This window comes from Malaclemys terrapin, chromosome 11 (assembly GCF_027887155.1).
Source record: "Malaclemys terrapin pileata isolate rMalTer1 chromosome 11, rMalTer1.hap1, whole genome shotgun sequence".
NCBI lineage: Eukaryota > Metazoa > Chordata > Testudines > Emydidae > Malaclemys > Malaclemys terrapin.
The window spans coordinates 40,722,573-40,740,838 of NC_071515.1; positions in this window are offsets into that span (position 1 = coordinate 40,722,573).

Consider the following 18,266-nt stretch of genomic DNA (forward strand, 5'->3'; position numbering starts at 1 on the left):
ATCACATCCTGAATCTTGCAGTTGATTTAAAAATCAGCTGAGGCTTAAAGGAAAGCAAATTGAGAATCATTAAGACTCTAAGTTAGGTAAAGATACAGATTGGGTCTGGCCTAGCCACCAATTCACTAGGGTGAGGAGGTAAGGAGCTGCATTCTCCTCACAGAGGCTAAGCACATTTGCAGTCTCTGCACTTTCCTGGACGAGCTGTTAGTAGACTCTAGGGTGCCATTACTATTGTTATTTGCATTATAATAGTGTAACCCACTGTTGTCCCCTCAGTGCCCAATCCACAGAGGATTTGAGTATGTTACAGGCCCCAGCTATAGCATTTAGTTATTGAGCTCAAGTGCAGCAGCTCACATTTTTAGCTCTAGAGGCCCCCTCTTAAGTCCGTGGTCATGACTAAGATGGCAGTTGTTACAATAGCACCTAGGATTGGGGCCTCATCATGCCAGGCACTGTACAGACAAGTAACAACCCTGCCCCAGAGAACTTGGTGTCAGATAGGCTGCAACAGCTAGACAAAACACACACAAGGGGTGAGAGTGTGAGGGGGAGGGGACAACACAAACAGAAATTAGCAGAAAAACAGAAAGGGGAGGAAGGAAGAGAGAGAGCCTGTAGGAGCCATGACCTTACCTCTTCCACAGCAGCCAGCCCCAGAAAGGAGAGCACAGCACAACACCCCCACCTCCTTCCAAGGAGCTCATTGGTGTTGTCTCTGAATATTATGGGACAGATTCCCTGGAGTCACAAAGCAGCCTTAGAAGCAGCTTAATTGGGCAGTGTAGGATTTCCCTGCTTAGGGATCATCCTGGTAATTGCAGCTGGCAAAGTGCACCACCCTTCACTTCCCCAGCTCTCAACATAGGGGATGTGTCCAAGGGATAGGCAGCATAGCCCAGCAGTTCTGAGACTGCACTAACTTTGCCAGGATCAGCCCTGTGGCCAGATGGCTCCAGTTTCAGGGAACTACAAGGATAGCTTAAAAGCCACATTTAGTATCACCGAGCACAGCTTGTCCAGAGCAGACGGTCTGGCCCAGTATCCTACAATACCAAGACTGTAGTATTTGTGTGTTTGCTGTAGCTTCATTTTTGGTTTCTTAAAGCTTAACACGGCAGTTTCCTCAGTGTGGATGAGGCCTTGCAGCTCGACATAGTTGCCAAACTCAGGCTTTGTCTTCACTGCTACACAAGGTGTGTTTTTACCTCAGGGTAATTAACACATGTGAGCTATCCTGAAGTAAAAAATGAACAGAGCAGACCACTCACTTTCATGGTACTGTGAGGTAAAGTAGGAACAGTCAGCCCTACACCCCCAACCACTGTTGACTTTGCCTAGTTTACCTCACTGCAAAGTGAAAGTGCCTGGTCTTGTCTTTACCTCAGAATAGCGTAAGTTACCAAGAGGTAAAAAACAAGGCCTCCATTTAAACACTGCTTAGCTCTTTCCATTTTAGGTGGCCATGCCATGTTATAAAATGGTCTGGCTAACCAAACAGTGTGTTAAACTCCTAAACAAAAATTGTCTGAAAAAAGAAGTCACCAAAAGGTGCAGTGTCCATCATAACGCCTGTCATTATTTTTGGTGTATACAGCTTTTTGCCTTCTACAAGAAGTGCCTGCAGCCTTCTACACGGCTCTCAGCACTAAAGATTACTGATAGCTTACACTAGTTTTCTTCCAAGTAAGCTACTTCTGCACTCTCACCACTAGGGTTACCATACGTCTGGATTTTCCCGGACATGTCTGGCTTTTTGGTCCTCAAATCACCGTCCGGGGCGAATTGCCAAAAAGCCGAACATGTCTGGGAAAATGCTGGCATCCCTGCCCCAGTCCCCTGCTTACCTGAGCGGCTCCGGCAGGCTGCAAGCTGCAGGCGGATTCCCCGCTGCGACGGCGGCCGCTGCTGCTGCTCCCCCCAGACACCTCAGCTCTGTGCAGCTGAAGAGCTGAGCTGCCCGAGCACTACCAGCTTCACGGTTTGCCGGGCAGCCCCCAGACCTCCAGACCCGCTGCGCCCCCGGCCAGACGCTTCCCCAGCGCAGCCGGAGCCTGGGAGGGGAAGCGTCTGGTCGGGGGCGCAGCGGGTCTGGAGGCTGCCCGGCAAACCGTGAAGCTGGTAGCGCTCAGGCAGCTGTTTCGCGTGGTTGGGAGAGAGGAGGGGGAATGCAGGGCGCTCAGGGGAGGGGGCGGAGTTGGGGCGGGGCCAGGGCGGGGAGGGGCGGGGACTTTGGGGAAGGGGCGGAGTTGGGGCGGGGCCCAGTGGAGTGTGGTAACCCTACTCACCACAGAAGATGACAGACACCTCCCACAACATTTTCCCCAACCCCAAACACCCTAATCTCCAGCTCTTAATCAGCCTCCTCACTGTTAGGAAAAATGCCTGGGAATACAGGTAGCATTTGCAGTATTTCCTGAAGGTCACCAAATCTAGGCTCTAGTGAAAGGGAGAAGCAAATTTTAGAGATAAGGACACCTTGCTGAGGACAAAGGCTGCCCATCCCCCAATCCCCATCCCTTAATTTTCATCAGGAAGGGGATGCTACCTCAGAACCTCAGCTGCTGCATGGGTACATCTACATGGCAATAAAACACTTGTGCTGGCCTATTTCAGCTGACTTGGGCTCGTGGGTCTCAGGGTGCAGGGCTATAAAACTGCAGTGTAGATGTTTGGGCTGGAGCTGGAGCCCAGGTTCAGGGACTGCATGGAGGGAAGACCCCCGAACCTAGGCTCCAGCCTGAGAGCTAATGTCTAGACTGCAATTTTATAGCTCCACATCTCACAAGCCTGTGTCAGCTGATATGAGCCAGCCATAGGTGTTTTATTGCAGTGTAGACATATCCTAAATGTCCAGAGGTAATCCTGTATTATCAGCATTCTTTCACCCCAGTTCTTAACCTAATATTTTCAATACATTCTAGGGCTTCCTGTCATATCAAATCTTAGAGCGATTTAAAACTATATTTTATGTAGAACTCAATTCCAAAACTGTTTGTAACTTGCTGATATGGGTACGAATATATTTTTTTCTTCAGCACTCAAGCCCCATGCCTACTGGATTCCAGTGCATTGTATGGAAAGGCAAGCAAGAGAGTAAGCAGTCTTCATTCTTTACTGACGTCCTTGAAGAATGTTAACCCTTTAACCTTAGAACATCATTTCTCATGGGATTGATTAAATGAAAAGTCTGGTTTGGTCAATGGTAATTATAGCTGCAGACCCCAAGTTAACCTTGGTGGAGTGCATTTTATCTTGTACATTATGTCGATGAAATGCTTAGGCGTCATTCCATTAGGCTGGTCTCAAATTACATTCTCTTGTAAGATAAAATATTGCCAATATATATTGCCCATATTGTAAATTATCCCTTTATACTATGTAATACGTAACTGGGAATTATTTTTCCTGGTTCAAGAAACGTTGAAAAAATACTAAAGCTTGGTTTGCAAAATACCTTTTAAAATAGGGGTCTAGGCTTTGTGAATGTCCTGCCCTTTTATCTCTCTTTTGTGTTGCCAGCTCTTCCTCCAGGTGTTACTGTGTTTGTATTATTATAAAGCTGAGTTTCTTTAAGGCTCAGCTGGGCTAATCTTTCTACAGTGTGGGATAAACATTGTCTCTACCCATTTTTATGTCATTTTATCTTGTCACCAGTGAATCATCAAGTATGTTAACAAACACTATGATTCAAAAGAAGAAAAATCAGTTTAATTTGGCCCAGAGGCAGGACTAAGACTTTGGGCCCTGATTCTTATCTCACATCAGTGATACATCAGAGACGGCTATGCCATTTTTCCCAAATTTCACCAGTTTAAGATCACTTGCCTTCTGAAAAGCCAGCAAAAGCTAATTTGCATAGAGAGCACTTCTTCAGTTCAGTCCTTCTCTGCCAGAGGTGTTGCAATGGCGTGGATCCAGGTGGTTATAACCACCTCCGTGCCAGTTTCCCTGATCCTGGGAAGGAGGATGAGATGATATTTAAAGGTGCTCAGCTATTGCCCTAAAAACATCTTAAAATTAAAGTTAGCAAAGAAATGGTTGGGAGCAAAGCAAACTGCCTCTGACTGCTGTGGTGGAGACCGGAGCTCTGACAGGCTGCACAAAAGTGGCATGGCCGAGCACCAGACCATGCTGCAAAGCCAAACCACCTCTGGAAACTGCAGCAAGGCAGATGCTGGGCTGCAGAAAGTTAAACAAATGCAACTATCCCACGTATACAAGGCCATTGTATCAGACTGCTTGGACAGATGAGGCCAGCATGATTTGGCCATTTACTTCTAAGCATAGCATGTTTCCCATTATGGCTGTTAATTTAAAATCTAATCCAATTCTTTTTTAAGTGAACAAATAACAAAAATTAAATGGATCATCATGTATAGTTACCATTTCTCCCTTTGTTAATTCATGCTGAAAATTACATGTAGAGCAAGCTGGCTTCAGTTACAACACACACCGGTGAGCTGTGAAATATAAGTGGCACTAACAGAAACTCAGTTGCTAATGCTTATTTATTTTAAATTACATAATTCAACAATTCACTCTGTGGTAAAACTAATTTGTCCTATAAGAAGCCTATCAGTACTAACAAGACTATAAATATTTTCATTAAAAGTATTTCACAGGTTTACACAAATATCCACAGGTAATTTCTAATCACTGAATAATTTAGCATTACTAGTTGTGTATATGAGGTGATAGTAAACCAGTGACATGACTTGAGATGACATTTTCAACAGTCCTAAATTTAACACAACCAAGACATTCAAAATTCCAGCTTCTCAGCAATTGATGAACTCAGTTTCTTGGTTTCAGAGTAGCAGCCGTGTTAGTCTGTATCCGCAAAAAGAAGAACAGGAGTACTTGTGGCACCTTAGAGACTAACAAATTTATTAGAGCATAAGCTTTCGTGGACTACAGCCCACTTCTTTGGATGCATATGCATATCAGTTTCTTGGAGTTTTGAGCCACCCATCAAAGGAGCTGGGGTTTTAAACACTGCCGTAGCTCTCATTAGGGAGACAGACTGAAAATAAAGGTCCCAATGCAGCAAACAGTCATGTACACAAATAAGTGTTTGCAAGACAGAGGTCACAGAATGTAATGTTGGGAGTGTATGGTGAGAGAAAGGAGGAGAATTATAAGTGTGGGACCTGTTAACCTGGAATCAAAAGAATGCAGCTTCTAAAATAGTAAAAAAACAAAAAAAATTAAAAGAATAAAAGCTTCCAAAAAGCCCAAATGAACGAAAGAAATTAATAGTAATAAAAATAAAATCCCCTCGCCCCCAACAATTGATGACCAGTCTTGCTAACTTCAGTCACCCCAACAGTCCGCATTAGAAAAATAGACTTCTGGGGAAAGGTAAACCAGCAACGTTGGTCCTTGGCAGGAAAATATTCAAACTAGTTTTTGCATAATTCTCATTCCTACTCAAAGAAATAAAATATGCACACTGACAATTGTTAGTATTTTTCATATGAAATAAATAATTCAGAGACAGACATTAACTCTTACTTAAATAGTACTAACATTTTAGAATGTAGGTAAAAAATCCAATAAACTCTAGCAGTTATATAACAATTAGATTATTGATCAGTACAACATGGTGACTCAATTCTTACAGTGGGGCAGAGGAAAAAGGAACAATTTAGCATTTAATTACAATCAAAAAAATGCTTCCTTTGCATAAGTACAAAAGAAATGGCTTCTCCCAAGAGGAAAAAAAAATGGCAGGTAAGGTAAACAAAAAGTGCAAAAAACAAAATATATATATATATATATCTCCCAGGCCAAAAAATAAAAGTGTCTACAGCAGTGAAACTGGTGATAGAGTCTGTACATTACAACTATATCAGTAGCAGGTGGCAGAAAGCAATTCAATCCAACATCTCAACCATCCAAGAGTGTAAACTGAAATTCCCTCCATTCGTTTTGTAAGGCTGTTTTAGATTAATTGCCAACATTTTACAGGAAATGTAACTGCTAATTGAGCCAATAAGGTACTAGTTACTTCATTTTAGTGTTATATGGTCCCAGTCCTGCAATGTGTTGTGCATCCTTAATTCCCATCAACTCCAATAGGACGACTCATGTAAATGTTGCAGGACTAAAACCCGCAATTCAGGAAAGCATCCCTACTCAAGAAAACATGTAAACACTTGTTTAAAGTTAAGTGCATACTTATGTACCTTCCTGAACTGAGTTGTAATCCAATTCCATTGCAGTCAATTGAAAAACTCCCACTGATTCCAGTGAATAGAGTTAAATTAGGGCTTAAATTAAAGTAGCTGAAAGGCTAAGAATTACAAAACATTATTAATATAGCAGTTTTATATTTAAACACCAATATCTTGTAGTTCAATATTAGCAAATCTCTCGTTTATTTTAAGCTAATATTTGATAAACTGGAGAGACAGTCGGCCTGCAACGCCCTTTGTACCCTCTGTTCAGATGATGAGGAAAAGGGCCTAGACACAAACCAAAGGATGGTGCTAGCAGAAATCTTCTGGTCTCAAGCACCTGGAGAGAATTTGCATGCCACAGTAGGATACACATAGGGACCAGCAGTTGAAGAATTCTTAAATTCAATTGCCTAGTACAAGTTTGCAAGAAATATTATTCTTACTTACAAAGTATTGAGAAAACAATATTCACTTTTCAGAGTAGCAGCCGTGTTAGTCTGTATCCGCAAAAAGAACAGGAGTACTTGTGGCACCTTAGAGACTAACAAATTTATTAGAGCATAAGCTTTCGTGGACTACAGCCCACTTCTTCGGATGCATATAGAATGGAACATATATTGAGGAGATATATATACACACATACAGAGAGCATGAACAGGTGGGAGTTGTCTTACCATGTCTTATCATGTAAAGTGTGGGCCATTAAGGATGGTTTGGAATCTTGATGACTCCCATTGTCTGCAGATGGCTGTATTTACCTGTGAGTCTTCCTGTATATGTGTGTGCTGGCAAGTGAGTAATGAAGTCTTGCAGTGACATGTGATCATGTCACCTGAACTGGAATCCATCTTTAACCTGGTGCTTTTCCAGTGAGGGGGGGTGAAAACCCAGAGGGACAAAGGGTTCCCGCCTTATGCAAAAGATATATAAAGGGGTGGAAGAGAACAAAAGGGGAGGAGCCATCATGAAGAATCCCCTAGCTACCACCTGAGCTGGAACAAGAGCTGTACCAGGGGAAAGAATTGTGCCCAGGCCTGGAAGGTATCCAGTCTGAGAAAAAACTTACTGAAGCATCTCTGAGGGTGAGATTATCTGTATTCAGTTTAATTAGGCATAGATTTGCGCATTTTATTTTATTTTGCTTGGTGACTTACTTTGTTCTGTCTGTTACTACTTTGAACCACTTAAATCCTACTGTCTGTATTTAATAAATCACTTTTTATTTAGTAATTTACTCAGAGTATGTATTAATACCTGGGGGAGCAAACAACTGTGCATATCTCTCTATCAGTGTTATAGAGGGCGAACAATTTATGAGTTTGCCCTGCATAAGCGTTATGCAGGGTAAAATGGATTTATCTGGGTTTAGACCCCATTGGGAGTTGGGCATGTGAGTGCTAAAGACAAGCGCACTACTGTGAGCTGTTTTCAGGTAAACTTGCAGCTTTGGGACAAGTGATTCAGACCCTGGGTCTGGCTCAGCAAGACAGGGTGCTGGAGTCCTGAGCTGGCAGGGAAAACAGGAGCAGAGGTAGTCTTTGAACATCGGGTGGCAGCTCCCAAGGGGGTTTCTGTGATCCAACCCATCACAGGACCCACTTCTGTTGGTGAGAGAAACAAGCTTTTGAGCTACAAAGAGCTCTTCTTCTTCTGACCTGTTAACCTGCAAGGCAATTTAAGGACTGGTAAAGCCTAGAGGCCATAGGCGCACACTCTGTGGGTGCTCTGGGGCTGGAGCACCCACGGGGAAAAAATGGTGGGTGCTCAGCCGCTTCACCCCCCCCCCCCATCAGCTCCCCCCTGCCCCCAGTGCCTCCTGTCCACTGGTGGGCCCTGCCGATCAGCCTCCCCCTCCCTCCCCACACCTCCTGCCCATTGCGATCAGCTATTTCATGGCGTGCAGGAGGCTCTGGGAGGAAGGAGCGGGGACAGAGTGCACTCGGGGAAGGGGGTAGGAAGAGGTGGGGTAGAGCCTTAGTGGAAGTGGTGGAGTGAGAGTGGGGCCTGGGGAAGAGCTGGAGGTCAAGCACCCCCCGGCACACTGGAAAGTCAGCGCAAATGCTAGAAGTGATTGTTTAGGACGGGTGACTATCAGGCTGGTAATGTCCAGGAGCTGACACCCATTTAAGCCATCAAGAAACCATCAAGTCTCTCTTTTGCTGGAGGCAGGGGGCAACAAGGTGACTCACAGTTCTGGGTACCCTGAGAACTGTCACAGTCCTCTAAGACAGGTAGAAATAGTTTATTGAACTGGAAGAAAAGGTATCAGTTGTATGTCATTTGCTTTGAGATCTGCATTTATTTTCTTCAGGGCTCTTCTGTCCCTTCACATGATGGCTAAAAATTCTTGTTACTTTTAAAAAAAATAAGTGTTAGTAAACCATTCTTGCCTTTGTAGTGAGGTAGGCATGTTATACTCCAGTTACTAGAGAAAAGTTTAGGCTCATAAGGGTTTTTTATTCTCCTTTTAGTATAAGATATAGATTTGGATCTATATCATCTATATATCTTATACTGAAAGAAAAGTAAGACTATATAGACAGACTACAGGCACATTTTATATATACTCACTAGGCTAATATTGCACATACGAATCTCATAACTCGTTAGCAGTCAAAGAGTGGCACTTCAAGTTATTAAAAATCATAATTAATCAGAACCAACATTTTCCCCCACCATTTAGCAATTATATGTTTGGCAACAGAGGCTAATGTACCTACTGGAAGAAAATATAACAGGTCAATCAAAAAGGAATCGAAGGGGGCCTTACAAGCTCTGAACAAGAGGACCCTTTATGGTCAGCAGCAGAGAGCGACAGCTGTTCAGAGAAGCTGTTTTCAAGTAAAGTTCCTCTTCTTAAAACATAGTGTAAGTGTCGGCACACCAGATGGTACCAAGGACTGAAGGGACTTTCCTAATCCTAATTTGCTTCTTTAGCAACAAGGAGTAACTATGAATTTTGGGATGTGAGGGGGAGTCAGGAATAAAAAGGACTGTCCTCTTCCACTTACAACTATGATTGGTTGTAGAGCTGCCAATATTCCTGCCACACTCCCTGGTTTCCCTGGCAATAGCACCTCTGTAAGGAAGCAGAACTCTTAAGGGATCTGAACTGGGAAACTGAGTGTAAGAAGCAAACAGGCAAAAATGAAAGAATGAGGTGAAGGCCAAAGGGGTATGTTTTTGACTTTATGAGCAAAGCTTTAATTTGAAATGCTCCTGTTAACTCAAAGCAAGAAAATAGGTGTTAAGATAATGCAGCATTTATAGTCAACATTTTTCAACTGTGTCTGTATTATTAGCCTCTGATCTCAGCATACTGTACATGAAGTGACAACTCATTCTATCTGGGATATCAATAGCCACCTAGTATCCATTTCATAATATTCTCCAGCCACAAGAATATATCCAAATATCGGTTTGCCAAGAAAGGAAGCTTTACTGTTCCAAGTACTGCAGATAGTACTAATTTGTGATACATGCATTTTGGCAATTTCAGTGAACAAGCCAATTTGAAGCATTTTGGACTGTAAAACCCACAGCCAGATATGGCTAATACACATACCAATCAAGTTACATAGATAGTTATTTTAGCATATGAAAAGTTAACATATTTCTGAAACTTCTGAAACAAGCTTTTACAAATTTTAAAACAGTTGTTTTAAAACAATCATTCCAATGAAGTGTTTGTCAACCCAAATGTTGCAGAATTGAGAAACAGAAATTGTTACTTACTATCAATTTTTTACTATGGAGCAAAAAATTAATGTGATTATTGTCCAAGATGGAAGAAATACAAAGAGAAAAAGTAAACCAGATTTAAAATTTTTTCATTTTCATTAATTAGGTGTTACTAGTAGCGCATAAAGAAATTTATTTTGACCAGTGATTAAATAGACAGTTTCCCCCAGCAATATCATTTTGAAAAGTCATTCTCAGAGTTGCTTAACTAGTTTTCTGCCATATTTGTCAGGTACAGATCAACATATGAAATAAGAGTGATTTGTAAAATAACTCAGCTTCCACGGTAAAAATACCAACAGCGTGAGCATCAGCATTCCAACAAGAATAGTCACCAAGGCACTCCTGTATAGAGTGATACTGTCTTTGCAGGAAAGACAGTAACTCACACCTAAGTGAGGGAAGAAGTTGTAAGTAAAGGTGATGGAAAGTTTGACAAGATCCTAATTCTAACCCAAAATTCACTTCTACAGCAGTGCCTTGAGTTTTCTGAGCTATGGAGGCTAGTCACTAGTGTGAAGAGGACATCATGTCTCCCACAATTCTTATATGCCTACTCAAAGCATTTCTTACCACCTAGTTTTCATGAGCAGCATCTGACTGTGCCTGGCTCATGGGAATGATGTTGGAGAATCTGTGGGACATACTCAGGGAGATGTAGTATCCCAGTATGTCAGCAAATCATTCTACACTAATTGAAGATAAAAGTGTGAAGGGCCCACAGCTCAGAAGTACTAGACTCTTCCCTAGCTGAAGGCTCCATGCCAAAGGACACCCAAGGAAGAATGAGAAAAAAAAAATATCAGGAAGAATTGGGTTAAACCAGCCATTTACTGGAACCCATCCAAAACTAGAAAATAAACCTGCCAAACTCGGGGCAAGGACTGTCTTTTTACTATGTGTTTGAACATCACATAGCACAATGGGGTTCTGATCCTAACTGAGGTGTCTCTATGCCAATAAGGTACAAAATAACAATCATCTCCAAGATCTTCAGTAATTATTTTTCTTTGGGGAGGCAGGGAAAGCAGTATCTAGTACAGAGGACTGACCTGGAATCATCTTACCCCATTGCTCCCCGCCCCAATCCACACAGTTTATAAATGGATTAGCTTCCACAGGGTGATCATTCAGAAGCCCAAAGAATTAGAAATACTGCAGCATGGGAAGCAGAGTACTAATATGCATACTCTCTCCATATTGGCCACCCCTGTGTCTTGTAGCCACCAAACTCCATGGGTTTTGCAGTAGAAAAACTTTTACTCCAGACAAGTTAGCCCCTTGCAGAGCCAGGACCCATGGCTTTGCACAACTTATGGGGCTGGAAAGGCAGCATGTTGGTGACCAAATCTAGCTAACAATGACAAGAGTATATAACCTGCAGTGTTCATTCTCATATCATATAGAACTCCTCTCACTAGGGAAGTGAAAGCTCTATGGAATCAACGGCGATGTTCAAAGCTTCTGGATTAAAATGTTCACTTTATGCACCATGTACAGTGCTTCTGTTTTTCCGGGCTTATTTTTAGCAATTTGAGTTTTATGTAGCTGTCAAAAATTAGGGATTTCCAGGGCTTCCTTTTGTATATACGTTAATGAGTAATGTATGTTATATACTACAGTACTATATATTGTAATGAGTAATCTCTTTGTAATGTTCCCTACTGTGCTTTAATATAGTACTGTTTCAAACAGCACTATGTTAAAACACATTATGGAACCTTTAGTGTATACCAGCAGGGTATACGTGGACCAAGTAATGTGCAACACCTTAGTATGAAGTATCAGAGGGGTAGCCGTGTTAGTCTGGATCTGTAAAAAGCAACAGAGTGTCCTGTGGCACCTTTAAGACTAACGGAAGTATTGGAGCATAAGCTTTCATGGGTGAATGCCCACTTCGTCGGATGCAACCTTAGTGTGGTTTAGAAATCCCACTCCACAGTCCACTTTATTGCTCCATGTAGACCAGTGGTTCTCAACCAGGGGTACATATACCCCTGGGGGTATGCAGAGGTCTCCCATGGGGTACATCAACTCATCTAGATATTTGCCTAGTTTTACAACAGGCTACAGAAAAAGCATTAGTGAAGTTAGTACAAACTAAAATTTCATACAGACAATGATTTGTTTATACTGCTCTATATACTATAGGCTGGAATGTAAGTACAATATTTATATTCCAATTGATTAATTTTATTATTATATGGTAAAAATGAGAACGTAAGCAATTTTTCAGTAATAGTGTGCTCTGACACTTTTGTATTTTTATGTCTGATTTTGTAAGCAAATAGTTTTTAAGACAAATCAGCCTCCTAAAAGGGGTACAGTAGTCTGAAAAGGTTGAGAGCAACTGATGTAGACAAGCCCTTACATACAAATAACCAATTCTAATGTTTCTCCAGTGGTTTATTGGATAACTCCAATTTCATTATTTCATATTGGAGGTATTTTCTTGGTGTTTACAAATTAAAACCTAAAATCAGAAGCCCTAAATATGTGTTACATACACAGAGGAAATGCCACCCCAATAAAGTATATGACCAGTGTTAAAGAAATTTGAAAACTCACTTGAGCCATTTCATTTGGGAGCTTATTGTTTTCAGCTGCAGCAGCATTCCCTAACTAGGGAGTTAAGCTTAGAATATTCCTGTTTCAAAATATAAGGTAATGTAATATACAGAAGAGAAGACAGAGTGCAATTGCCTCAAGAATAACGTGTAATAGAACATACCTCTAGGAAAGTGCTATTCCACAACCTTGAAAGCAATACAACAAGTGCCTTGCTGGCCAAGCCTTGCAAGGGGCATTTTATGTTCACACAGCGGGCCTCACATTACAATCCTGTAATTTAAATATTATATATGTATTTATACGCATGCATTTCAAAAATCACATTTTACAGAAGAATACTTGAGATATTTGCCAAGTTACAAGCTGGTAGACTTAAGGGTATGATTCTTTGAGAAGACCCAATCTTTCAGTTGCTGAAATCAATGGCAAAACTCTTATCAATTTCAATGCGAACGAGATTGGTTGCCAATATCTGTCCTAGTACTTGTTAAAATATAGGTATCAGTTTGTGCAGTATTTCTTTACTTTGTTCTTATTAGTTACCCCTCTCCCCTTTAAAGTCCACTTCTGAAAGCTAAATATTTAATTAGATACATTCAACTGCTTTTTTACAGCTGTTTGGAAATAAATCCAATATAGTGACCAGATTTAGAAAAGAATATTGGAAAACACCCATACAACAACATGCCTTCTTTCACCCTGCTAAACCTAGAAAGGTTCTGCAGGAGTAAAGGGAAGGGAAAGAGACCAAAAAATAAGTGTTTTGATATGGAAATGCTTACCAGGCATAGGTGCTAACTCTCTGGGTGCTCCAAGGATGGCGCACCCACGGAAAAAAATTAGTGGGTGCCACTGGCTGCCAAGCTCCTCCCTTCCCCCCCACCTCCTCCCACCTGCCAGCAGTACCACTGATCAACTCCTCCCCCTCCCTCCCAGCACCTCCCACCCACCGCAATCAGCTGTTTCGTGGCATTCAGGAGACTCTGGAAGGAAGGGGGAGGAACAGGAACGGGGCATGCTCAGGGAAGGGCGGAGAACTGAGTGGGAAGAGGCAGGATGGGGATGTAGTAGAAAAATTTTATGTTTGTGTTTTATATAATTTAAAATAAAAAATAATGTAGCATGTATTAAATGTACTGGTGTATGATTTGATCATATCCTGCCAGCCACCCTTTTTGAATAGCAAAAAGGAATGGCCTAATGGGCCATTGGTAAAAATACATCAGCCAGAATTTGTGTCTGTGCTAATTTCAACGCAGTGACAGACCTTTAAGGGTTACCAATTTGTTGTAGGTTTAGCATTTTAAAATAAGTAATAAAATGCATGTGAGTAGTCAATGCATCCATTCCCCAGTCCTTCTTCCACATTTTCTCCTCTGTATACTTTGAAGTTAAAAGAAGCCCAGACCCTTCTCAACTGCTATTGAACACTGCATCTGAGCTGAGAGGGTAAGTGGCTGTTTCTCTTTAAAACACTGATCCTGGCTCTCGTCACTGGCTTCTCCTACAGCCTGGCCACAACACTCAGAGTTTAAGGAGCAGATGGGCAGTTCTTCAGTTGAAGCTTGCTATTGGAGAGGGTGAAAAGATGGTGGAGAGTAGAGATGGGCAGGCTGAAAGCTGTTGCTTTCCCTCAGGACTCTAGCAGTCTTTTACACAGCACAGTTTACTCTTATAAAATCCTACATCCCAATCCTGTATCTGCTCTGAAGACAAAGGGAATTTTGGCAGAAGGGATACAGACTTGGGCCCTTTAGCTTTTTAGGAGAAGGTGAGACAGAGATGAAACTGGTTGCTGGCAAATGTCAACTGAGTTTATGAGAAACAGGAAAAAGAAGGGTCCAAGCAATCTAGGCAGGCTATAAAAATAACATTTAAAAAAAGGTATAAATAGTTCCCCTGTTTTCCTTATCCTTTCACCATGAACTATTTTTTGCATTATTAAAATACAAATTAGGTTTTAAAGTGGCTTTGCTTTTAAATGTAAAATGAAGGCATCATAATCTAATAGCTGTGGCAGGATGTATATTAGCATAGGATATTGACACACTTCTCGAGTCACTGAAGATATAAAGCTCATTCCGAGATAAGCCCCACTATTTGGCTAACGCTCTCCTGTTGTGCTTTAATGTTACATTAACTTGCTTATAAACAGGTGAAAGTACATTAATATACCTTAAATTGCAAAAAGTTTACTTCGTTTTGAGGTTCACAAGGGATTTTCCCCAATTCTTTCATCTAATAAAGCAGCCATTTGCCATTGCTGATTTCTTTTGGCCACTGGATGTCTAAGGAAGCTGTGCCAAATGTTTGAAGTGATCTACCCAAGTTAGTTACCCCTTAGGAAAACAAAATCCACAAATTCTCTTATAAACTAGAATTTACAGCTACAGATCTGCACTGACACTTGTTGAAAAAAGGGGTTTTCTGGTATTAAGAAAAATCACAGGAAAGCACAAATTCTGAAGATACCATACATTTGGGATTTGCCAAACAATTTTTGATTGGAAATAAAAGGTAGCTAACCTTCTGAATTATAGACTGCATGCCCACAGTATAAGTGTACTGGAACATCTAGCACACCATTTTGTACACCAAAATCAAGAGAAACTTGATTTTCAGAAATTTCATTTTAAAAAGTCTGTTGCTAACAGTAAAGCTAGAGCAGTTGCAAGATTTACTTGTTCTGTTCAAACCTCACAGACTATGAAGGTGAAGAAGTATAAATAAAAACTTTGGCTGACCTGGCTGATAACCCTAAATATAGTTGCTAAAGCATGTTCCAGTTCAGTCCTGAGCCACTGGTGTCTACAAACATAAGTGGAATCTGTTCTCCTGTAGAACAGCAACGGTAGGCAGAATGTTAGACACTCAGGAGGATTACAACTACAGGGGAACATCTGGTGCCACCAGAATTACACCTCTGGCCCTCTTGCTCCAGTAGCATGGTAGTTGGGAGTTTTGTTGTTGTGAACAGAAACTACAAACTACACCAAGTATTCTAAATTATTGCATTAAGCATATGTAATGACATCTGCAAAGAGAAGTCTTCAGTAGCCCAAGGCAGGAACACAAATGATAAAGAGAATGGATCTAGGTGCTTCTGAACTTGAGACATGCTCCTTGCCCTTCCCCTGAAACCCTTCTCTCCAACCCTCTGACAGACTATGAATGCACAAATTAACAACCTCCTAATATTTGCACTGGAGCATGGGGAGAGTGGGCCAGGATTCCAGCTGCAAAACACACCACAACCAGGCAGGATGTGTTTTGCAAGGTGGGAGGGGCGAAGGCAGGAAGTGGTTCTGGTGCAAGAGCAGCCAGTCTTGAGCAAAAAGGGAATAGGCTGCCTTGACTAAATATGTGTGGAAGGGAGGGGAAATATAGTGGAGCAACCATTTACATTGCAAACTTGGACCATTCAGGAACCTGCAAACCATTTGAGATGTGTGGATATGAGATCCTTGTCTTAGTAATTAAAAGGCAGAAGGCCAAGAGTGAGCTCACGGCCATATTTTCATAAAGGGCTGCAACACCGCTTGTTTGTGGATGCTCAGCTTTATGTTTACAAATATCTGCACACACTTTCTGAGCACTAACACTGGGCGTACCATTGATAGGTTTTGTGTATGTACGTTTTGTTACCTGTAGGCATGGATATTTATTGGAAGTGTGACCCTGAACTTCTGAGGGATGAGTCAGATTGTGTGTTGTGGAAGGGAGGAGCAGGTGGTAATGGTGGCGATTCTGGTGCTAGGGAAGCCAGCTTCAAATCAGCCAGATTTTAAAATATTCACATAAGTGTCAGGAAAAAAAAGTAATCATTATGTCTTAATAATCTATATAAATTCAGAATGAGTTGATCTTCTATTATGTTTCCAACATCATCTTCAGATTTCATAGCGCTCTCACTGATGATGTTACCTTTAAAGTACACCTGGGAAAGCTTAGCAACTCTGTTTAATTTTTAAAAAACAGATCACATTTTAGTACTGGTTGCAGCAAAGGGTTCATTCTCACATTGATTTGTTATGCTAACTATAAATACCTACTCAGTGAGTGACCAAAGCAATTCAATAACCACTTAAGCAGTAATTGGAGCCAAATTAACGTGATTGCTTATTCTATACTGAAAAGGAAATGGCACTGTTTATTTTAAATTTTAACAGTTTTCACATTACAATAAAATTGGTTTTACAAAACAAATTGAAGCCATTCCTTAATGTTTACAAGTATATGGGAAAACATTAACTTTAGTTGTACTTAAAAATCAGATAAAAGGTTACCTAAACAAGAAAAAAATCCAGACAGGAAGATACTAAATTAATGTATTTTTGCAAGCACAAACTTTGCTTTATATGAAAAAAATACATCACAGAATTCTGAAATGTTAAACAGAGATGAGCCCCAAACCAATCCCCAAGACATGAACACCCTTTAACTTAGGGAAAGTTTACAAAATTAAGTTGTTTTCCCCCTTTAAAAAAAATGTTTATTGTATCTTGGCTTTCCTGTATTTCCTGGAGGAGCCTCTGTAGAACTAATCGGATTATGATGCTATAAAATACTGAAACCTGAGCACCTGTGTAAAGCAGCAGATGTCTTGCACTTTTCCAAAGTGCCATGCCTCTGAAGAAGTGCTTCTTTCAGGTGGGACTTTCCCCACCTTAGGTCTGGCAGATGCAAGGAAAGTCTGAATTTGGCCCTTAAATGTTATAGGCCAGATTGGCACAAAGCGTGCACTGCAATGTGGCCACTCTGTCAAGTTCAAACCAACCCTAAAGCCACGGTAGCCAGCCAGGAAGATCGTACCAGTGTAGTGGGATCATTGGGTAACTTAGATGTCCATCTCAGGGTTTTATGCAGCTTCCCATCACTGTGGTATCTAAGCACCATGCTACCAGCACCCCTCCCTGCTGCCAGCAAAGAGGATATCCCTGTGCCGTGGTGACTGTTGTGTACCACAATGGCTTCCTGGGAATCCTCAGGCTCCTTTAAACACCCAGCCAGTCCAGGATTGGGGAAAGCAGAAAAAGGAGCTAAAAGCCACTTTTGCGCAGACACCTTCTTGAGCTTTGCTGTAGCCGAGGATCTGGGCCTGCAGAAAGTGCACAGAGCAATGCCTATTGTGGAGGTTGCCCAATATTATATAATTTTGTGGAACAAAATTTCTGATGCTTATAATTATCTGCAAGGCTGAGCACAGGTGGTAACGGGTATTTAATTAACTGTGCTGGCTTTGTATTTATTCCATTTTTGGGTCCGTGTTATAAGAACCCCTTACCAAAATCATCATATGGTGCCCTCACTGCAATATCTGTTGAAAAGAAATTAGGAAATTTAGACAAACGCTATCCTGATGAATGGTTACATTCATGATAAAATAAGATGCTCTGAATCTTGTTTTAGAAAAATGTACGGATATTCATATTTTCTCATCTGGGAATTCATCCTGATTAATATCACCAATATTTTCACTTGCAATACCAAACAGACTCAGCGGTTCACTGAATTGGCATTAGTCCTTCCCATTGGCCTTGTTGGTTAACGTAGATGTACACAGCACCCCCAATTTCTCCATCTCTGTTAAAATATTGTGGACCTCTACAACAATATCTTGTCAACTTAAAATGAAAAAAAAGTAGAGCAATTTTTAAAAAATTGTGAAAAATAAATGAACATACCTGGCAATTTAAAAACTACAGGCTCAATATAATTTAAGTAAACTAGTCAGACAGAGGTCTGATCAAAGGTCACTGGGAAGCA